The 24,983-nt window shown below is 38.4% G+C and overlaps 1 protein-coding gene across 6 annotated transcripts in view; it reads left to right on the top strand.

Moving 5' to 3' along the window:
- The first annotated feature begins 644 nt into the window (after positions 1-644).
- LOC139767506 (parkin coregulated gene protein homolog) overlaps positions 645-24,983 on the top strand; it is a 64,775-nt gene continuing 40,436 nt past the window's right edge. For 3 of the 6 annotated variants that reach the window (XM_071696934.1, XM_071696938.1, XM_071696935.1), the window contains exons 1-2: positions 647-804; positions 10,958-11,040. The gene's annotated coding sequence lies outside the window, so the exon portion shown is untranslated. Of the gene's footprint in view, positions 805-5,638; positions 5,736-10,957; positions 11,041-24,983 lie in introns of all 6 variants that reach the window. The other 3 variants (XM_071696936.1, XM_071696940.1, XM_071696939.1) reach the window with 3 other exon arrangements.

Genomic DNA, 24,983 nt, shown 5'->3' on the forward strand with positions numbered 1-24,983 from the left:
GGGGGGGAGGTGGAGGAGGAAGGGTCGTCCACTACAGCAGGAGGAAGAGACCAGCAGTAGTGGCTAGGGCACCACCGGTGACGGGGGGGGGGAGGGAGGTGGTGCCCCCGCTGGCTTGAGCAGGGGGAAGGAAGGCCACACGACGACACAGACCAAGGATGAACACCTAGGCTGGCTTGAGCAGGGGGAAGGAAGGCCACACGACGACACAGACCAAGGAGGAACACCTGGGCTGACTTGAGCAGGGGGAAGGAAGGCCACAAGACGACACAGACCAAGGAGGAACACCACGTAGGCTGGCTTGAGCAGGGGGAAGGAAGGCCACACGACGACACAGACCAAGGATGAACACCTAGGCTGGCTTGAGCAGGGGGAAGGAAGGCCACACGACGACACAGACCAAGGAGGAACACCACGTAGGCTGGCTTGAGCAGGGGGAAGGAAGGCCACACGACGACACGGACCAAGGAGGAACACCTGGGCTGGCTTGAGCAGGGGGAAGGAAGGCCACACGACGACACAGACCAAGGATGAACACCTGGGCTGGCTTGAGCAGGGGGAAGGAAGGCCACACGACGACACAGACCAAGGATGAACACCTAGGCTGGCTTGAGCAGGGGGAAGGAAGGCCACACGACGATACAGACCAAGGATGAACACCTAGGCCCGACCTGACCTGTACACCAGCAGAGAGGGGGAGGGGACCCTCCCTCTAATGTCTCCCCCCCCTCTACAACTGATCCCCAGTGGCCTCCCACAAGTCGCCTGTAATAACCACCTTCCCCCAGGACAACTCAACTACCGGTAAGTACCCAGTACAGTTGAATTGCTATGTTCGCTCGTTACCTCCCCCCCCCAATCATTGCCCCCCCAGTCCACGCCCCTCCGCGCAGGCGTCCTAACACACCCCCACTGGACAGGAGACATCTTGTATCACACTGGTGAGAAGCCAAATACAATATACAAAATCATACATACAACTGTATACAGAATAACTCATCTCCTGTGTTAAAAGTGAAGTGATCCTCCAGCTACATCCTGTGTTAAACGGGAAGTGACCAGTTACCCCCTGTTAAAAGTGCAGTGAAGTGACCTGTTATGTCCTGCGTTAATGAAGTGACCTGTTATCTTCTGTTGAAAGAGTAGAAGTGACCTGTTATCACCTGTGTTAATGAAGTGACCTGTTACCTCCTGTGTCAAAGGTGAAGTGATCTGTTATCACCTGTGTCAAAGGTGAAGTGACCTGTTATCACCTGTGTTACAGGTGAAGTGACCTGTTACGTCCTGTGTCAAAGGTGAAGTGACCTGTGTTTAAAGGCTTGGTTAAGTGACCTGTTATATCAAGGGCTTGGTGAAGTGACCCGTCATATTTTTGTGTTCAAAGGCCTGACTGACATGACGTGTTATCACTTCTGTTAAAGGCTCAGTGATAACCGTTATCTTGCCTTCCCAGCACCTGCCATCACCACAGAACCTTACCCATCCGCTACCCCTTCCAACTCTCTCTCTAAACATCCACACACCAGGACAGATAACAAACACCATTACATAAATAAACCATCTTTATTTACGACAGTTTCCACCTTCCCAGGGGAGGAGACACGCGCTCTCATTGGTCCATTTAAGTCACGTGACTCCGAAGAGAGGCGCTGATTGGTGGATCGAGTCACGTGACTCCGAAGAGCTGATTGGTGGATCGAGTCACGTGACTCCCCTTCTTGGTCTGAGAAGACTGGCTGATCGGAGCCAGTCAAAAGTCCACAATAATTGGCAGCCTTACGGGTGGAAAGGCGCCCTATAAGTCGTCTGTCGTGACACAATGTCAACAACATGACTGGCGTGGGAGGGGAAAATGGGCCTGCTTCTGGAAAATATATTTCGTTCCGAGTGTAATGAGAGGCGACCCCGCGCGCCCCTTGCGTGTTAACCCCCCTCGACCACGACAGGGCGGCCCTTCTGGCGGCCTAGCCCCATCTACCGACCCAATCTCCTACAAAATACTCCATATCCCACAAATTATTCCCCTCGGTTCCCAGTTCTACTTCCCTATCCGGTTATATACGACTCCATTATACTATGTAATAACAATAAGCGATCTTGATACGTCCTTCGTAATACGAATAACAAAATCAATGGAGAAAATCACTTGTTATGGCCCCTTATACCATCCCGCTCACTGTATAACATAAAACAAACAAACAACAAAAAACAGCATTATTTGACTCTATTCAGACCCTCTCGCTTGGTTTCTCTAGCGTCCCATGTCGTTAAAGTACAACTGGCTTTCAAGATGGCCATTCTACGTTAAAGAGCCCAAATGCGACATTCTACCTCCTTATCAACATTCATATCTGTACTGATAAGGATCTACTCCACATAAACCCCCCCCCCCCAAACAGGGGCGGCAGAGATGTGGGGGGAAAGGGGGGGGGGGAGCAGTGATAATGGAGTACCCCCCAAACCACATTCCAAAGCAGTTACCTACACTATCATCTTCCCCTACAACAATCAACCACAACCCTCCACATACACACCACAACCCCCCCACATACACACCCACAACCCCCCCACATACACACCCACAACCCCCCCACATACACACCCACAACCCCCCCAACATACAACCCAGCCACGTACAAGCATTGGCAAGATACCAACACATAATGTATGTACAAAATACGATTATGGCTTCCCCAAGAGTGTAAGCCCCCCTCCCCCTTACCGTTTAAATATGTACTACAGGTAATTATTTTTATCAAACACACACACCAATGGCCGACCGAGGCTTTCAAAATAAATCAGTTTCTACGTTTACTTCCCTTCTACACGTCCGGAGTTGAAAATATCAGGTCATTATGTAATCACACTTCTAAAAACCAATAAAATAATCGTGATTATCATTGTGGAGAACCAAATATGTGAAGGGGAATATATTCCACATGCATATAAGACATATTCAAAATCTACTTACCTCCTAACCTTATCATATCAATATTCAATAATAAAAAAACATGAACACTACATGTTTATATGCCAGACAACATACAGTCATCACGAAACATTTGTAAGTCTTATTTGTCCCAATATTTACAAGATAACAATGTCTGTAAACAAGCCAACACACACATCAATATTCTTCAGCATGTTACATAATCAATACTCTTCTTAATAAAACATTTAATATATCTCTCTCTTCTCTCTGCTATGCGTATTCAATGATTCCACAATTTTCATATTTCCTTCCATTCAGAAGAAATAAGAAGCCATTGTACAATGACAAGTTTTCATGTCATAATCAAACTAAAAACATATTTCTTGAGGATCATTACAGACTACAATTATACATTTGTGCTATACATAACTACATTCACTCTTAACAAAACACTGACATGCCTCAAAATCTTTTAACATACATTACAGATTAAATAAGCAGTTGTTTCAGTATCATTATTTTGTTAATGGAAAGCCACACTCAAGTCATTGTGTACCTTAACAACTGTACGGTAATTACAGTCGAAATATACCATTATAAACCCAGCACTTGAACAACCCTTTTCAACAGTGAAGCTAACAGGAGTCTTAACAGTTCAGTATATTCTATATCTCCAAGTCATATAAAAATGGAGGTACATCTTCACATATATGTACAATGACCCGGTAATGAAGGGTGTGCCGGCCACACACAGCAGGAGTAATTAGCCACCACTGGACAGGATACAACTAGCCCCCGTGACGTCACAGCACAAAAGCCTTCCGTTTCATTCCATCGGTGCCTTTATGACTCACCTCCATGACGTCACAAACATGGACACCTTCCGTTTCATTCCATGACATAGTAAACAAATCAGCCTCATGACGTCACAACATGAACGCCTTCCTTTTCCAACAATGGTATTTCCGGCCTGGTTAAAGGCTAACAGCAAATAAAAATCATAATAATAGCGTACACGCTTTTCTGACGCCAGTAACAATCGAAAACTTAAGTGTTAATAAATACACAAAAGATTTCATGAATGAACCATGTGTCAATACCAGTTTTGAATGGTTTTAAATACACTGAAACTCAAACAATTCATACGAAAATCATATGCACCATTTATAATAAATCATGAGTTTCATTATATCAGCGACATATAATATTTAATCCTTTTCATGTAACAAAATACAAATTATGGGGATCATCTGCAGACCATGTAGCAACTGTTAGTTATTTGGTGGGTTGTTTGGGCATTAAGCTCATAATCAAGTTATAACCAACTTAAAAACAGGGAACACATTTCTTCAGGTGTTTATAAGAACGTCTAAAATCTTGCTTTGCATGTAGCTCTTGCCTATAATTACTGAGAGGCCAAATATAAATATATGATTAACATGTAAGATTCTTCTTTCAGAAATATTCTGCTGCCATAATCACATTTTATGTTGCTCACACAAGTCCATGATGATAGTCATGAAGGCAAAGTTGCAATTTAGCAGTTCAGATATTTATATCTACCATATAAATTTTTTTTTACACGTGGCAGGACATGTTTCACAGAGACAATCCGCCTTATCAGGTGCCAATAATTCAAAAAGTTTATTAAATCCCAACACCATCAAACACTCGGTTTCTCCTGACATGACCATCTCAAAAGGAAACTACTTACATAGGGTTTCACAGCTAGTGAAGAGCCCTTGGCCGAGGCTTTAACACCATCAATGGACGGAATGGTTTACAGTCTACTTGAGGAATTTCTCGCTCCAAATGAGTCCATGATTTCCCTACTCCTGCCTGGCATGCAGCCTCGAAACAGAAGGATCCCCATACAAAGGTTCTCTGAGCTTATATAATTAATGATGATATGGAGAGTAATCTTCCCCACTAGCCATCCTAAACACACGACATTAAAGAAATAATACCTTTCATTAATAACATAGTGGTACTTCACAAACAGCTGATACTAGATGTAAATACTTTGAGCACACTGAAAATGACAAGTTCAATGTGTTAGTTACAAACAATGGTCTCTGAATGCCCATACAACAGTTGACTCTACATCTAAATAGTTAACAGAAGGATGAAACTAATCAGTTCAGTGTGTCAGTTGCAATCAATACACTTTGTTCCCACACAACTAACCATGGTATAAAGTCATAACTAATTTGGATTATTAAGTATAAAATTCAGCTGATTTGCTACAGCATAGGGTGGGGATCACATTACATTGTGCAGACTGTAATCTCATATTTCTATTTAACAATTTGTACCTAAAGGAAGTAAAGAAACAGTCATAATGCCCAACCCTTGAGCCACGTACATTGGCCCAACCATATTTTGACAAATGATCAAATTTCTTGTATGATATTTTCATTTTGATAACTAAATAATCAGTCCCTAAAATGCAATAGATTAATTTCCTTATGTCTTTTCTTAGGTTTCTTTTAAGCAGGTTGCCTACAGATTCTCATTCAAAATTCCCTGACTAATCCCCAACTCAATGAAAAATTCCCAAACAAATCCCCAAATTCCACTATCACTGAATCAACCATTTTGCTTTTAGAAAATATGAATTACAATTTACAACCTAAAATGCACAAAACTCTTGAGCAATAGAGTGCATGATGATTTTCATTTCTGTCTCTTTTGGGGATGGTGAAGGAGGGTAAACACAAACCATAAACAGTTTATGTTGATCATCAGGCAGTCCTGAAGTGACCCAGATTGAAGGCAAAGGTTTTATTCCTTCATCTTTATGGTAAGTTTAACTTCCAGTCGACTTTTTGTTTGATTTTGCCTTGAAAATAACTAGGAAGGGAGTTCTTCCTGATATATGCTAGCTCAATTTTTACAACATGCAGGAAGCTCTGACACCTATTTTGGGTGTTTCCACTACCCAACTGCAATATTTTTCTAATCCTTTAAATGGGTCAAACTTAATTTCTTCTCTGATCACTGCATCAATGATTTCAAATCCGTCAAATAACACCTCAGAAGAAAAAATAGCAATTCATCATAATTTACATAAGACTTACTTTTGTTTTATCATTTTTGGTTTGACCCCCTAACTCCTGCACAACACTCTCCTGCTTTGTTTGTCCTAATGGGACTTTTCACAGTGACAGGGATATTGTGAAGAAAATGTAAAGGTGTGTGCCCTTTAGAATCAACTTAAGTACATCAGTCTCAGTTCCAGCAAGCAATTCTTTGTGATGTGCTCCTGTTGTCTGTCTTTCTCATGTAAACTCATACTGTATCCATTCTCTGTATAATCCGTCATCTTTGTTCTTTTGTGTGTTGCATGGTATTCCTGATTTATGACTAAGCCCTTTTTCTGGTCAGTACAGTGATACTTCCTGTTGACTTTGAGATCCACAATATAGAAAGACTCGAGGAACTGTCTTTATAAAGAAATGCTAAACACCACAAGCATAGCAACTAACTATCCTCTGGAAATTATTTAGACACAAGCATCATTCTGAAAAGTTTGAAACCAACTGACATCGCCCCATTCCATGAATGAAAAAGCACAGCACTCCAACAAAAAATACGGAATACTAAATTCTCTAAGTACTAGGGTGTAAATTGACTGAGAGAACGGAATTGATTAATCTCCATCACCCACAATACCATGATCTCAGGGCTGCAAGATCATACTTTCTTTCATTTTTCCTTATTTCTTTTAAAATAACCAGCACAGTATGAGCAGAAACATGCATTAGTCAAGGAAGGAAAAACTGAGTGAAAGAACAGAATCAATTGGTACTACTTAGGTGTTTGCTGACCTAATTCTTAAAAAGGGAAAAGTTCTTGGAAGTGTGAAAGACAAAAGAAAATAAGTTCAACAGCTTTACTGTTTGACAAAAAAAAAAAAAAAAAAAAGGGAAGAAGAAGCAGCACTGTGATGATGAACCCTCGAGAGCCAGATCTTTACACAGAAACTAGCAGCTTGTAGAGGCACTGGAGAATAAGGAAACTGCTGATGTGTTATAACCAGATTTTGCAAAAGTGTCATAAATGTCACCATGCTGTCATAGCACACATGTTATGCAAGAAAGGAATAAGAGGAAAAACTGTAAGACAGACATGTAGCCATTTAACAAACAGATCACGACACATTGTAAATTGCACTATTTCCACATCCTCCTGGTTATAAAGTTCAATTCTTGAGGGACCATATGCATACCCCTTCTGTTCCTTATTCTCATATCTGACATTGATGCAGATACATGGCATAGGTACATATCACCCTTTGCAGATGATACTAGAATAATCACAGAAATCCTATCAACAAAAGACACTAAGACACCAAAAAAGACAAAGTCTTCCACTGGATCAACAATAAAGAAAATACTTTTCAGTGGCAGAGTTCCAACTCTTCTGGTATTGAAAATCAATAATAAACAGCACAGAACAATGAACACTCAAAGACATCACATCACATCTGAAAAATTGCAAGACATCTTAGTAATATAGTCTAACAACTTTATCCTCTGCCAGATGACTTCCAAAAACATGGCAGCTGGATCTTATAGACCAATAGAAGCAGGGAAAACCCACCAATGACATACTTCAAGACCTAATATTATCAAAAACATAATACTTTTGTGTGCTCATACCATTCATCAAGGATAGGAATACCAGAGAATTACAGAGCATGTGAAGTTATTTCATGTCCCACACAGAAGCTATAAAGACAAAATAAGACAAAGACAAGGATTAATTCACAACCTAAACTCAAAAACATTTCCTTATTGGCATGAAGGGCCTGGAAGACTGTAAAATGTCACAAATTAAATCAAAACATTAGGAATAAAAGAAAATACTTGAATATCTAGGTTCTAATACTGCTGTACACACTGCCTGCAACCACCAGAAAAACTGTGGATAATACAATAAAGAAATCTATGGCCTAAGGTAAGTCCACCCCTTCCTCACTTTTCGCAGGAACACTATATGTGATTTTGCTATTCTGCATGGAACCCACTTCCACCAGTCCCTGTTTTTATGCAGTCAAAATCCACTAATATGTAGGTGTGTCTGTTTTATAAAGGGCAACAAGCTAACCCATATCTGTCTGTATGGCTCGCTATACACATGTTCCCTGTGTGTGAAATTTTTGCAAACATAACCCCCACATAAAGCAATGGACGACTACCTAGGCTTCTGCGCAGCAGCCTCCAATAGCTTGAATGAACAACAAACCAACTCGGTAGCTTAATCTCAACCCAAGCTGTGGAGGTAGACCTCAAAAGACAATGAACGATATATAAGAATGTAAATTTCCCTGACAATGAAGACTATACAGAAACAAGAAAAAGCTATCTCTGTTTCTCTCTTTAGAATCTTGCAACTTATAATAAGATTCCCTGTTCTCCTTCTAGCTTTTGAGAAAAGTAACCAATATTTTTTACTTCTCTTCATAGCCCAGACCTGTAATTCAGGCAAAATCCTTTCCTAGCCATTTTGTTTAGGTCCTTGACATCTCAACACCATTTGAGTGTATGGCATAAGTCTTGACTTTCTAGACCTCCTTCCTCTTACTTTTCTCTGTTTTCTCATGCATTGTTTCCCTATTAGTTGCTCCATGTGGTAATCTCTGAGGGAGTGACTTCTCCCTCTTATCCTCTTCTGCATATGAAGCAGCCAGGAGGAACCCTGAAGGTCTGTGAGGCCTGGTTGTGGATGTGGGGCTGTGGTTTCAGTGCATTCCACATGACAGTTAGAGATTGCATATGAGCAAATGAGGACTTTTCCGCATCTTTTCCCGGCACTACATTACCAAATGCACAAAACAGCGAGGAAGTTTGAAAGAATCTTTTTTTTTTTTTTCTAAATCTTACCAGTTTCCCACTACAAAATTTCAAAACACTATGCTAGGCATAGCCAAATCCTGGAAATGCCATACACTGAAACTTACAAAATCTGCTTCTTTATAGTTGGTGTTGTACAAGTGCAAAAACTGATAAAATGTTTTCCCTGGTTGTGACCTAACAAACAGTAAGTGACCATTAATAATCAAGGTCACAAGCCTTACTATTGAAGCCAATTCTTAGATTTTTGCATTTGAAATAAAAAAAACTTGCAAAGCAAAGTAACACTGGAGTGAAGTACTTGGAAAAATATCTAAATATAATGAAATATCAGCAAGAAAATGTGGGCACACAAAAGACTCCGATTTATATCTGAGCAAATTGAATTACTATACTTTTGAGCTGGACAAACTAAATTCCTACATGCTGGGCAACACAGATAACCCATAATCAAAAATGAAATACTTATTACTTACCAGGAAGTACCTCATACGGTTTAATATGAGGGATATGTTAGTGAGGTAAAACCACATTGGCAAAGGGGTTTCCTCAACCATTTCTTGGGGAGAGTCAACATCTTCCACAAACAAATTTGTCATACTTCCATTACCCTTCCTTGAAACAAATCCACTTTTGCTTTGCTCAACATCTTTCTTTTCATCTTCATTTTCTCCATCAGGAGAATTGGAATCTGAGCCACTGAACCATGCATTATCATCAACTGACCCTAAATCCCGTGTTACTACATCAGTATAATCTTTATTAGCCAATGTATCAGAAGTTATTTTACCATGCACAGGTTTTGACATCCACTCTGTGCCAAAATTCTCAGGGATCCTGGTGGCCATGTGTGTGTGCAGCTCCAAGTAGAGCGCCTCAAATTTGTCCATCTCATGGTGGAGACTCTGTAGGTAGTTGACTCTAGGTTCCATCCTTTACTACTGCAATAACCAAATTTACTATCCAGCTTTTCTGACCAAGAATTTCACCGAGTTATCTTTTCCCAATGTATAAAGTCTGAATACTGCTTCAATACTGTAATCTTAATGTGCCTCATAAAACTTAAAAAAAGAAAAAAAATAGAAAATGGTCACCACTTATTCTTCATACCTCTTTGCCTTTTCCACAAAGGCAGATAGCATCAGAAACAGACAACTACAAAACACTGCATGTATTTAATGGTATTTTGTTGTTTTGAAAATATCCAATACCACTGTCAACCTTATTCAACTGAAAAAGGTGTTACCAGACTCCATCTGCCTGTGGTTATAGCAATGTGTAAAACATCACCTTCAGTGAGGCCGAATCATTGTCCAGTGACAACAGGAGTACGTACAATCTTGTCGAGGAACTTCTCGCACTACAAGAGTCTATCAATGCCTTGTCTGATTGGAGAAGCCCTATAAAAGGGATACATACATGATAAAAAATAATTGCTGAAAAAAGTATCAGTCAAAAGTTAAGTAACAAGGCTTGTAGTGCAGACAACAATATCATCCCATGAACTGTACAAAACTAAATATAACTTAGTTGGATTTGCAGCTATTGAAAAAGCTTGAGAAAACAAAATTGTTATTGTGTTGAAATGCTGTACGGGAAATTTGTAACGGAATGAAATATTAACTCATGTAATTAAGTAAAAAGTAAAATTTCAAACACTCTCACATACTTCCCTCAAAACTATGACCCATAAGTTGACCTATTGCTAATGTAACTGGCAAACCAATCATTTCATGACTTCAAGTCAGGTCTGGTAAATACAATTTCATGTGCTTGCCAATCATGTCACACCAAGTTGGCATCAGAAAACCAGCCTTCATGAAAAATCCTTCCTTTGCTCCTTGTTCTGTTCCTACATTTAACAAATACTAATACTCAAGAAGAACTCAGCACCCCCACCCTCCATTCCATCACCTTACAACACACAAAACAAATATTCTTTCTACACTATCCTCAGTGATGAAATACAGATATGCTTACAGTATATTACACAGTGAAATTTTACAAGTCACTAGGTGCAGATGAAGTCATTGTTCACTCCTTGTTCAGAAGCAATTAGGTATAACAAAATGCTTATAGTATTATCAAATATTTGTCTTATCTCAAACATAATCCTTAATCTTTGCAATGTACTTGCATCAATCTTACACAGATTTTCTTTTTTCAGCTATCAAGACTTGCAGCTCAAAAAACAGGCTCTCTGACCTACTTACTCAAGTTTCTTGAAGTTTTATTCCACTTCAGTGAAATGTGAGTATAATTGTTGGTTTTCTGAGCAGTTTTTTAGGGAAGAACATGGGATAAATGCTAGCACAATAAATCATTATGCAGAAACTTGGAAATGTAAAACTTTGATGAAGTCACAGCAGTAATGGTCACAAATTCTGATATGATAAGGTAACAGTAACGTGTACATGTAACTGTAACAGTAGCTGTGCTTGGAGTCTCAGGCACAGTGCAATGCTGACATGAAACTGAAACCAATCTTAAGCAACATGGTATTCCTTTCATATCAAGTAATTATGCACACCAAGGTTTCAGTGGCTGAAATTTCCATTATAAAGATGTGATAATTTAGTTTTCTCACAGGACATTTCATGAGATTAAAAGCTGATTGTAAAATACTTCAAAATCAGCCATGCCTGAAGCCTGCTGATTTAAAATTATAAATACATTCCATCATGTGGTTTTCAAGTATTTCAAACAGTTTTTACAGTGTAGTTTTTCACATTATGTATAAATGGAGAGTTTCTTGCACAAAATGGTTAACCCATTAACAGCAAAATAATATTACACTAAAGCATTACGATAAATCATTATGATGGATACAGGTTACACATCATTATCTTAACAATGGTTTCCTTTTACTGGCACTCCACTTTGGACTAGTGACTCTGGTCTATGCTGACAATACTGACACTTTTAATTAGTAAACACTGGACATACCACAGTAATGTCTACCACTTCAGTTCATCAAGTACTGATTTTCTGTAAGAACAATCTCAAGTTCTCAATCTTATCAAAATATGCCCAGTGCATTCGTTAAGAAATCAACAGATAAGTAGGCAGAATGTATGAGTGCACACTCAGATATCTTTTACACACTGCTACTCTACCATCATATCAACACTGTTTATTTCACTGTGTCCTAACCCTTTCCATTAAAAATGTACTGCATGATGGATTATCATGAGGCACTTCATAATCCTTACACAGGATTACCAAATTATTAAATCACCAATAATTTTATGATATCTCTAAATCAGAGTTAGCTCAGAGTTCTACACAGTCCCAGCTTAACATACGTATATGATACGGCAAAACTGAAGGTGCATAACAGTTCACACCATTATGACAACTATCACAAGTGTTCCTGAACACCTGGTGCTAGCAGGTGTGCCGAGTCATTCACGAACAGACTAACATACCCTTTGTCATTTGAACACTATCATCAAATTTGGAATATCACTCTGGAATTTACATCTTCTTAACTTTGGTCTACAAAAGATCAGAAATGCACTTCCAACAGTGGACCTACCTTTGCACAGTGCAGCAGCCAGCCCAGCGGTTAAAGTAAGCTTAGCACAAAGTTGAAAATAATTGTAAGAAAAATGCTGCTCACACTCAAAATTAACCTCATCCTAACGTACGTATAAAATCATTTACAGTCACATAAAGTATATGACAGCAGGCAAATCACTGTAAAAACATTTCAGTAAGAATTTTTGTTGCTTAACATTCATTGCCACATTTAAAAATCAGCTCTGCTACCAGAAATGTCATTCAGTGTTTCCTTCCATGTTGATGATCCTCACCTCTTGTTACTTCATATACAGGTTATGTATACCTTATCCAAAATGCCTGGGACCAGAAGTGTTTCTGCTTTTGGATTTTTTTTGGATTTTGGAATAATTGCATATACATAATGAGATATCTTGGGGATGGGACCCAAGTGTAAACACAAAATCCACTTAGTTTCATCTACACCTTATACACATAGCCTTAAGGCAATTTACACATCTTCCATAATTTTGTGCATGAAACAAAGTTTGTGTAACACTTAACCACCAGAAAGCTAAGGTGTCACAACCTCAGCCACCTACGTGGACAATCTATGGTGGTTTGGCATCACCTTCAATCCTGACTCTGATTTCATATGCTACTAATAAGCAATCATTCACACATAAGCACTTCACAGTAAAAAATATGAAATACCATTGATACAAAGAAAAAATGTGTTTGGGGTAACTAAGCAGCACAGTAATATAAGCAGAATACCTGTACCAGCTGTTAGACAATAACAAAAACAAACAATTGCAAGTTTTCAGTTTCCACCTACAATGCTGTGGTGTGGAATCTTCCACTTGTAACGTCATGTCACCACTCAAAAAGTTTCAAATCTTGGAGCATTTTGGATTTCAGATTTAGGATTTAGGATGCTCAAACTGTATTACATGGAACGATCAATTAACATCAGTTAACAGGAAAGTAATCCCAACATACGCTTACCTCTTTAGCAATTCTATCCAAGGCCTCATCTTCTACAGCGTATTTCTTGCCCTCACGCCGGCGGGAACCAATGTTCCCTGCATTTTCCATCCTAAAAGAGAGTAGAGAAATTAAATTACACTCTGAGTAAAGTAAGCTAAAACAGTCAGAAAATATACATTCTATTTACACGTACAGGAAACTATTTTCACGTTAGCACAACTTTCAGATCCATCCCTAATATATGCTCGTACTCCATTACCTCAAAACCTATGAGTTTCAAGATAAGTTACAGAAATCAAGTCCAAACTTTGCAAGCTTTCATAACTTCTTCCTGAAATACCTAACAGAAATATCTACATATATCCATTCACTCACAACTAACATAAGCATAGAATGAACATCATAACATCAGTTAAATACAAACTACATCAGCAAACACTCAATCTTTCTAACCTTGCAAGCATCACATTAGTAGGAGTCAACATCAAATGTGCAAAAATTATAAAAAAGAAAATACACATAAAATACCGAGAGCCATGTTTCTGAAAACCCAACTTGGATCCTAAGCTTTCAATAAAAACATTTACTGAATGCTAATTTTTTTGTGTAGTACATGATTACATATGTTACACACAAATAACATGTAAATCTGCATTAGGCATATAAAACACTTTCCGGTATTATGGTTAGTATGTGTAGTCCATGTATTTCTAAGATCCAAACATTCCACAATCCAAATACTGGTTGGTTCCAAGGATTACTGACTTTCGATATTCTACCTGTAACAGTCTGGTGTTTAAGAATACTATAAAAGGCTGCACCTAAAATACCAAGATGCTCTAATTGCAATTATAATATTGTTAATTACAAATAATTCTAACCAGGCAGGAACATTGAAAAAAATCAAAGGCAACAGAAACATAAGGAAACAATAGTCAATGATTAAAAAAAAAAGTCCAGAGTTAGAGATGGGACCAACAAAAAGGAACACCATTCAAAAGGGTGAGCAGCTCAGATTTCCCTACCCATGAGTAACACTGGCAAGTACCCCAGCTCTAACAAGCGAGCAATTTACAGAATAACTTGACAGTCCTTGATTTAATACTGACATTCCATAACATTCAAGGAGTAAGTTAACATGGTTAAGTTGCACATAATGTGTGATTCCCAGTGGTAAACACCATATGAATGGTCAGATAACAAAAGACAAAGTGATCCTTAACAGACTGCCATACTAAGTAGATGACAGGAACAAAATTATAGGCACTGAGGAGAACAAAAACTATTAAGACTATCTTATTATGACAAAAAAGTAAACATAAGAGAAATGTCCTAAGAACATGGATGCCAAGTCAAAAGACTTTAATAAAAAACTTGTTGATAGTTTAGCATACACATGCAAAACTGAAAACCTCACAGCAATATAATGACAACAATCAACAAGTAACTATATATGTCCATCTGATTTCATTCCAGTCCACACTGACATTCACAATATTGTTCATCAATGTACTGTATACAGTAATCCTCAAATCCTGTTACAAGAAGGGAGATCCAAACATTTCTGCCACCACACACAAGCTAGTAACTATTACTCTTTGATCTTGCTCCTATTTCCAGTTAAACTGTAAGCAGGGTGATCCAAACATATCCGGAACCACACACAAGCAAATAACTATTACTCTTTGATCTCATTTCTATTTCCTAGTTTCCGCTATCTCACATCTACTAATAATTCATATCCAATATGTCTTTTCCCAAACACAGCCAGGTAGACTGGACATAACTTTTTGCATGTACTTCTCCGCATCTGTCATTCAGCTTCAATAAAGTGTTTCAGATCATATCTCTTATCTCATCCATGAAGCCTCACCCTTTTTTAGTAGTTTCTGAACTGGTATCTTTTCAAAATCTGATTTTAATATCTATGTTTAGTCTGAGAGCTTTTGATGAGTTTCTGGTTGTGAAAAACTATACCGAAGAGAATGCATACCTCAACTTCCCAAACTGCTTGAAAGTAACTAATCTGGTAAAGACAGAAAATAATAAGCTTCCTCATCTCTTCCATCACATGCAGTCATCTGCCATATCAATCTTATTTTTTTTCTTTTTTAAATTCCTAGTTCCTTCTCTGCCAATGTCAGAACATGTTGTCATGAGGGATGGAATAACACCAAATCTAACCATCCATAGTCAAGCCCAACAAACCATTTCATGGTTTATTTTGAATGCCTATAAAGTGTTAACCTAATTTTCTCATAAAATTATCACCTCAATCACATGCACTGTCCTGGCAATTCACATACTCCGTATCTTATCATCAAAAACTATTAAAGCAAATAAAAGTAAAAAATCAATGAAAAAATGCAACAAATTGTAAAAAAAATAAGCTAGACAAATGCATTTTCCAGATAATGAGTGCAAAATGAGTTGAGTAAAACCTTGGATTAGGCAATCACATCACCTCCAAACACCAGTTAATGGTCAAGGTGTAACACTTCAAATGAAGGTAACAAAACAACAACATCACAGTAAACATGCAGTCAGAAGTCAAATTTGGCAACCCTTCTCACCACTCGGGTAATTTTCTGACAATAGGCATTTTAGCAGGTGAAGCTTTCTATCTGGGGAGCTGTCGTCACTCTGTAAAGTAAGACATCATACAGGGTGCTTGGTTACAAATTCAAGGCATCTTTACCTTAACAATGATACTGAAAACAAAGAATAAAAACAAAAGTGTTGTGCAGCTATTTCATGTGATATTTACATTGTCAATGCATCATTACATGCAAGTGATATCTATATCAATCCAAAATTCATACTCATACCATGACCCAATATTTTACAAATAAATATAGTGCAATTCTAAAAATCTCTATTTGCATCCTACATAATGAAGTCAAAGAACCATCTCAATTGACATATAATGAAAAAAATTTCAGGTTCTATCACATGATTCAATTTTCTTAATGGTATAAACATGATCACTGTGGATAATAGGGAAACACTACCTATGTGTCTCTTATGTATTGTTAAATTTAAGGCAATTAAGGGTAACAAGAGGACCAGAAAATACTCCCCTCATATCATTTCAATTTCCAACAGAAAAAAACAGGAATTAGCCCAGCAAGGATTTCTCCTCTAAGACTCACACATCTGTTACTGACTACACACCAGGGAATGAACTGGTGAATTGGTATGCAAGATAAAGTAACTAACAAAATTTATAATAAAATGGTCACTTGTGCTACACACTACTCCAACACGTAAACATGACACATTCTTTGTTCTTGCCCTTTCTTAGCCTTCAGTTGATATTTACATTTCTTTAACCAGAGAAACTCAAAGCCATTATTTTACCTCTCCAAATGAACTGCTGTCATTGGCTGTGTAACTAATTACCTACTTGTAATAAGTGCAAATGAGTGTGAATACAATTATCTATTTGTATTTCACAAAAGGATTCTATACACTTGCAGTACCCCATTTCTTGAACATTCTATATTCAGTATGTGAGTTTATAAAGTTTCTAGCTCAAAAATATAGTATCATGGCAGGAGCTAGTAAATTCAAAATAAATGACCAGTACTGTAAACTGAAAATAAACACCAAACACATATCATGATACGACTCCCTCCCTCCGTGAGAGGATGTCACACCACGACAAACTGCTGAATCACTGTACCTACAAACTTTAGACACTCTGTGAAATTAGAAACTAATGCTAACAATAACATCCAGTATGTTTCATAATTAAAGTCTCTCTCTTAAATACCTGAATACTGAGTGAGGGAATAGGTTTACAGTTTCTAACTGCTAACCCTTTGCTGATTTGTATGGTTGCAAATGGTTAAAAAATAGTTATATTACTTAAGGCTATAAAATAAAAATAAGGATGAAGTAACATGAGATCAATTCATTTCTAACTACATTCCCTTCACAGCAGGTTTGAGTTTAATGGTCAATTGTTACCATTTCTTTGATAGCCCTCACAAGTAAATGGTGGTGACAACTGTCCTGGAGACTTGCCACGAGTCTAACCGGCACATAACAAATAATATCTCATCAACCACACTTGGCACCAGGCCTGAATCCACACCTCATGTGATATGACCGCAGAGTATTAACACAGCACTACAAACCTTCTACATAATATATAACAAAAAGTATATCTTTTGAAAGAGGTAGCCATCTATATACTAAACTGACCCAGCACTACTAAATGTTTAATGTTTCTCATCATACCAAAAGGCAGTCTTCAGAAATTATCAATTACTTCATTATCATGGAGAACAATATTTACTTTTAGGAAATGTCTGAAATATAAAGAAATATATCATTCTGGTAAGCTGTTGATCATGAAGGCCACTCAAGACAAAGAGGTCTGAAGATCCACCAAACAAAAAGCAAGACAAGTGAAACTGTGCACCAAGAAGCCAGATGAAGTTACAGATGTCTGTTGAGAACAACGCATCGACATAACACATTAGGCAGATAAAACTGGTGGCTGACTCCAACATTTCTAATAAGCATTAAAACAACTCAGGTAAATGCTTTAGGATAAAGTGGCTAGCAATATATGACACTCAGAAAAGAAGAGAAACAGACAAAGAGCTAAGAGATCACAAATATGCAATGAACATGCTGCAAAGCAGAATTGAACAGCATTAATGCAATTTATGACAGTGGGAAAAGGATATTTTGATACCAAGGAAATATACCCAGCCTAGAGGTCATTATCCTCAGAGAAGCTGAAAACCAAGGATGAGATCCACAAGACAAGAAGACAACTATGATATCTCTTCAAAAGCTGGAAATGTGACAAAAAGAGAAATTCAAATGGGGAGAAACACTAACCCAAAGGGAAAAAATTGCAAAACATGGATTAAAAGTATCACAGAAAACAGAGAGGCTGAAAAGAAGATGCTAGAGAAGACCATTTCCAGCCATTTGAAAACAATCATTAAGAATCAGTTAGTAAGTATGAAAGAGCAGAGCGAAGCTTTAACTTTAATCCATAATAAATGTCCTTGATAAGCTAGGAAATAAAAACATACTTACCCTATTTAACCAGTTCCTACCAGAATAATGTTCATATGAGTCTAAACAACAAAAAGCACCAATTCTCTCATATCACACCAAAAACAGTGACACAGACTTTAAGTCAAACAAAGCTCAGGTTATCTAAACACACTGGTAACCTCAAAGTCTGAATCAAAGTCACATTAAAGGAGGTAGGTCCAGTTTCAATCACCTAAAGAAATATCTCCAAACAAATGCCACTGTTAGCCCTTCAACTAAACGAACACTTTTGGTACTTTTAACACAGCTATTTTCACAATGAAACAACTAAAATACCAACACATTTATTCATGATCTAATATACTCCTCAAATGAATTCTTGACTTAATATAAATTGCAAGAGGTCATCTTACTGCACACATAAAACTTGTAAAAATTAATGTCGTACTAGTAATATTTTCTACTTTTGCTCGTCTTAAAGATGGTAACCACTGTGCATTGAAACCCTCTCATCAATCTATAATGCATCTTATCCAGAAGATAATTACAAATCTTTTCCTGATAAAGCAAATATCAAATAAAAAATATATTTATTTGTCTGAGAGAGTGTAATCATTCAAATCCAATCAACAAATTTCCCCTGTTTTAGCATTGAAATGCAAGTACTACTAAACTCAACACAAACAATATATCAATGAGTGCTAAAAACCAAACATAACCAAGTCCAATAGTACAATATCACTTTATCAGTTTCTTAAATTTCTTGAGACTAAAGGCCACATCAAATAATATGTCAAAATACAGGTGATGCTATCATTTGCTGGTACATAGTATATATTAAATGACACAAAAGATAATAATTTTTAGAAGCTACCATAAAAATATGCCTTGTCCTTTTCATAGAAATGGCCCTTGTTAAGGACATAAGTTCTCATAATGACCAGGCCTTGAATATAAAAAGAAACAGTAACGGAACATAACATTACCACTATTCATAGTAAGATCATAACCAATATCTCTAAATAACATCCACCTCTAAAGCAACGATTACAGCTTAACATATGTATGCTCCCAAACTGTACATGTCCAAAGTGGACTAAGCCTTCAAAAATTTCTATAGGTTCGAATTGAATTTAATCTTACCCATAAACACGTAATAAAGGAACATATACATAAAACATCTCGTCATTTTCAAAAGCACAAGGTAGAATAAAAGTTCCAGTTTGAGCGATGACAGCCATTATTTTCCTTCATCACACCAAAATGAGAAGAAAAATACAGGGTAAAACGTATCACCAAACAGCAATGATTTAAACCACACAGCACCAAACAACACTAATAACCTATGAAAACTATCAAACAGCAGTTGAACAGCCACAATTTTCTTCTTTGTACAAAGTTCAGGAGCAAATTACGGAATATTACAAAAACTGTATCAACGTTGTGGAATATAAGCTACTAAATTAAGAACGTAATTCCTTCAAATTCATCATAGAATGACACATTACTTAACAACATCAAAATGCTAGTAACCTACCGTATCTAATTATACAATATACATCCTCTTTGCCCTCTGGTAGCCATCCAGAAGCTATCTAATAGCTTGCTGGTGTTATTCACACCAATTCCACATTATTCAGTGATAACACCAACACTACACCATCACTTGGCTGTGCAATAAACTTTTCACAAGCGATCCCACGAGCATGTCGTGATTCAGTTGTCGCATAGCTTTAATAGTAGCATTCAAATAACCTGACGAATGTGGATGAAAATTATATCAACCAAATCCTAACACTTAAAATATGTGATTCTGCGGGGAAATAAGTCACCTGTATAATCATAATTTTCCTCAACTGTAAATAAACTGATAATAATTGGAGATCAGAGAAAATGGGTGATTAACACAAGGGATGAAAACACCTAGAAAGCATCAAAACATGACAAAACGTAATATAGCTCACCCTAGCAATGAAGTTCTAATTTACAAATTTATAGTTAAGTACACCAACAATAATTTCTGCAACGATAAAATGCACATGAAAGCACACGAACCCCAATAACCATGTAGACACAAAACTAAAATCGCTGTATCTTTGAAATAACGAAGAGGTGTATATCGGTTCCTTGATTAGGTTCCTCATTTCTCAAAGTTTCACGAAAAGAAACATCTACGGTTTATTATCATCCTGACTACTGACATCTACAATCCTATGATAACTGATCGTAATCATACTTCTTTCATTATTCTTTTAGCGTTTCCATACAACATAACTCCATTATACATAACATTTTATTTCCTTGGACTTCACGGTGGCACTACAAATTTACGAAATACGTAAACTATGAAACATTTACGACAAACATCCATGTGATCGTTATATCACAATTACCTCACAAGAACGAAGGGAAATGTTCAAATCTAGAGATGACAACCATTACCCCATCTTCCTCAGTGACGATGGCGAAAGAAAACGTGTTGCCTGTCATCACTATTCCCTCTATGACCCATAACACAAACAGGCTGTGAGTCACTGACCTTATAAGACTATAATGGCACATCATTTTTGAGAGAAAAAGGTTGTTAATTAGTACCTGTGACTCCTGAGTTATATATAAATATATGTTCCTCAGACACGGTCTTGTTCGGTGGGTTCGACCCCCCCTGGCTGAGTCATACGAGGTGTTCTGCCCTCACCACCACACCCTCCCACCCACCATAAAACCAGGGAAGGCTGCCGCCTCTCTCGCCCTGACACATGCACCGTGATATTCGCCACACCTCCTTCAACCAGGCCATGGGAGCCGCGCCTCCAGCAGCAGTGGCGGGCGACCGCAGGCGGTCATGGCGGCGGCGGCGGCCGCAGCGCCGCACATTTACCTGATGGTTCCCTACAGACGGAGCCGCGTCAGAGATCCTCGCATGGGAGAGATGTACGCCCGGGCCTCAACACACTCAACACAATCCTTAAAGTTTCATTTCACATGCGCCTCTGAGTCTCCATGTTGGACGGGGTCCCGGATGTTCATAACATTGTTCCAATAACGCCAGCTATCAACACATTATTTACCTTCTATACTCATATCATTTCATAGAATGACATACATGAATAATCCTAATAATCTACTAAAATTACGGAATACACTGCTACAAAAAATATACGTCATTTATTAAGTATTTACATTTTTAAAATAACAAAAGGTAGAAGAGCGAGTTGACGACCGCCAAAATGAACAGTCATTCAGAAATGCGGACGAAAACAGTGACACTTTCCCAAAAGTGATCGGTCGGTTCTCACGCCCGGTAAGCGAATCTTTTACGAAGTTTCTCTCGTTCTCAAGGTCGCCATTAAGTTTTTTATTTCTTCAAAACTCCTTCCTCAACACCGCCTACATCGTCCATCCATCGCTAGTAACACTAGCACGAAACGTGACTCGAAATGGAGAAATTATAGTCACCGGGAGGGAGGGAGGGAAAGTGTGAGCGAGAGTGAGCGAGCCAGAGAGAGAGAGAGAGAGAGAGAGAGAGAGAGAGAGATAGAGAGAGAGAGAGAGAGAGATAGAGAGAGAGAGAGAGAGAGAGAGAGAGAGTCTAAAGTTCGTGATGGCTGTCTTTGCCAAGAGTTCACATCACATATTTGATGGCGAACTCTCCCGCCACTCGACACCCGCTCATGCTATCACATTAACCAACATCTACACCCAGGCAACATCCACACATCCAGCTACACATCAACACACTCAGCTACACATCCACACATACAGCTACACATCCACACATCCAGCTACACATCCACACATCCAGCTACACATCCACACATCCAGCTACACATCCACACATCCAGCTACACATCCACACATCCAGCTACACATCCACACATCCAGCTACACATCCACACATCCAGCTACACATCCACACATACAGCTACACATCCACACATCCAGCTACACATCCACACATCCAGCTACACATCCACCTGCACATCCACACATACAGCTACACATCCACCTGCACATCCACACATACAGCTACACATCCACACATACAGCTACACATCCACACATACAGCTACACATCCACACATACAGCTACACAGCCACACATACAGCTACACATCCACCTGCACATCCACACACTCAGCTACACATCCACACATCCAGCTACACATCCACACATCCAGCTACACATCCACCCTTCATCATAATTCCACAATCACAACTTGTGTCCACTAACCCGGAAATGAGAGACAAGATTCCGTCGTTAATTTATATTATAAATAGAAATTATATAAACAGTTTGCACATAAGCGGGGTTGTGGGAGAGAGTTGGATGTCTTCTATATAACAATCAAGGGTTATATGATATATATATATATATATATATATATATATATATATATATATATATATATATATATATATTGGAAAGGATCACAATTTTGCGCGTGATCAAGATATTCCTATGAGTCCACGGGGAAAATGAAACACGAAAAGTTGCCAAGTGCACTTTCGTGTAATAATCACATCATCAGGGGAGACACAAGAGAGAAATATAACAGTCAGTTGATATACGTTTTGGACAATCACATGTTTACCAAATAGCGTCGTAGCTTCGTCTCTTCGATGTATATCAAGTGACTGTTATATTTCTCTCTTGTCTCCCCTGATGATGTGATTATTACACGAAAGTGCACTTGGGAACTTTTCGTGTTTCATTTTCCCCGTGGACTCATAGGAATATATTCATATATATATATATATATATATATATATAGATAGATAGATATAGTTTTGTATTTCGTAAGGCGAGAGAATGAGAGATATAGACAAAATTCTACAATAATTACAACACATACAGACACACAACACAGCTGGCAAATATAAAATGGCGAAGGAGAAAAAACATTGCATTTAGTATGACACCAGACGTGAGTGAAGTGTTCACCCGACCACCTCTCTCTCTCATGTTGCACCATCTGTGCCATGCTACCAGCTGTGGCCCGCCCCACCTGTGTGACGCCAGCTACCCCCCCTTCATACCTGGACGTATTGCGATGTTACCAGCTGGCCGACCAACTGGTTATAATGTTACCAGCTGGCCGACCATCTGGTTATAATGTTACCAGCTGGCCGGACCATCTGGTTATAATGTTACCAGCTAACCTGCCCCACCTGGCCACACAGCGTTACCATCTGACCATTATGTTACCTGTTGCCTCGCCCAGCTGGCTACTGTGTTACAAGCTGGCCTACCCACCTGGCCATAATGCTACCAGCTGGCCTACCTATCTGGTGAGTCTTACCAGCTGGCTCTTTCCTAAAATAAGACTCAAAAATAACCCAACACTTTAGCCTAATGGAACAGAAACGACCTATGTATATATATAGCAGAGACCCTCCATGATATAGCAGAGACCCTCCATGATATAACAGAGACCCTCCATGATATAACAGACCCTCCATGATATAGCAGAGACCCTCCATGATATAGCAGAGACCCTCCATGGTATAGCAGAGACCCTCCATGGTATAGCAGAGACCCTCCATGGTATAGCAGAGACCCTCCATGGTATAGCAGAGACCAGAGACCCTCCATGATATAACAGAGACCCTCCATGATATAACAGAGACCCTCCATGATATAACAGACCCTCCATGATATAGCAGAGACCCTCCATGATATAGCAGAGACCCTCCATGATATAGCAGAGACCCTCCATGATATAACAGAGACCCTCCATGATATAAGACCCTCCATAATATAACAGAGACCCTCTGTAATCTAATATAGACCCCTACAATCTAATGTGTTACAATCCCTCACTATTCATGTAAACAATGAAGTCCAGGTATAGACTTAGTTTTCACCATACCTGGTTAGGTTAACACTAGCTCAACTACTTATATTATTTAACAGTTAATGTATTCCATTATGGCGTCCTAACTCATCATCATAGCAATCCTAACTCCTCATCATAGCAATCCTAACTCATCATCATAGCAATCCTAACTCCTCATCATAGCAATCCTAACTCATCATAGCAATCCTAACTCCTCATCATAGCAATCCTAACTCATCATCATAGCAATCCTAACTCATCATAGGACATTTTTCCGGTTACAAAATAAACATGTCACAGGTCATGACTACAATGTTAAGAGGAAATAACTGAAATTCCCATGTATTTAACCGGGGGCCAGAGGAGATATATAATGATGCTTATATATATATATATATATATATATATATATATATATATATATATATATATATATATATATATATATATATATATATTGGGAGACCAAATTGGAGGTGGAAAGATGGAGTGAAAAAGATTTTGTGTGATCGGGGCCTGAACATGCAGGAGGGTGAAAGGAGGGCAAGGAATAGAGTGAATTGGAGCGATGTGGTATACAGGGGTTGACGTGCTGTCAGTGGATTGAATCAAGGCATGTGAAGCGTCTGGGGTAAACCATGGAAAGCTGTGTAGGTATGTATATTGTGTGTGTGGACGTGTGTATGTACATGTGTATGGGGGGGGGGGGGGTTTGGGCCATTTCTTTCGTCTGTTTCCTTGCGCTACCTCGCAAACGCGGGAGACAGCGACAAAGTATATATATAAAAAAAAAAAAAAAAATATATATATATATATATATATATATATATATATATATAT

The sequence above is a fragment of the Panulirus ornatus genome, chromosome 61 (assembly GCF_036320965.1).
Source record: "Panulirus ornatus isolate Po-2019 chromosome 61, ASM3632096v1, whole genome shotgun sequence".
Classification (NCBI taxonomy): Eukaryota; Metazoa; Arthropoda; class Malacostraca; order Decapoda; family Palinuridae; genus Panulirus; species Panulirus ornatus.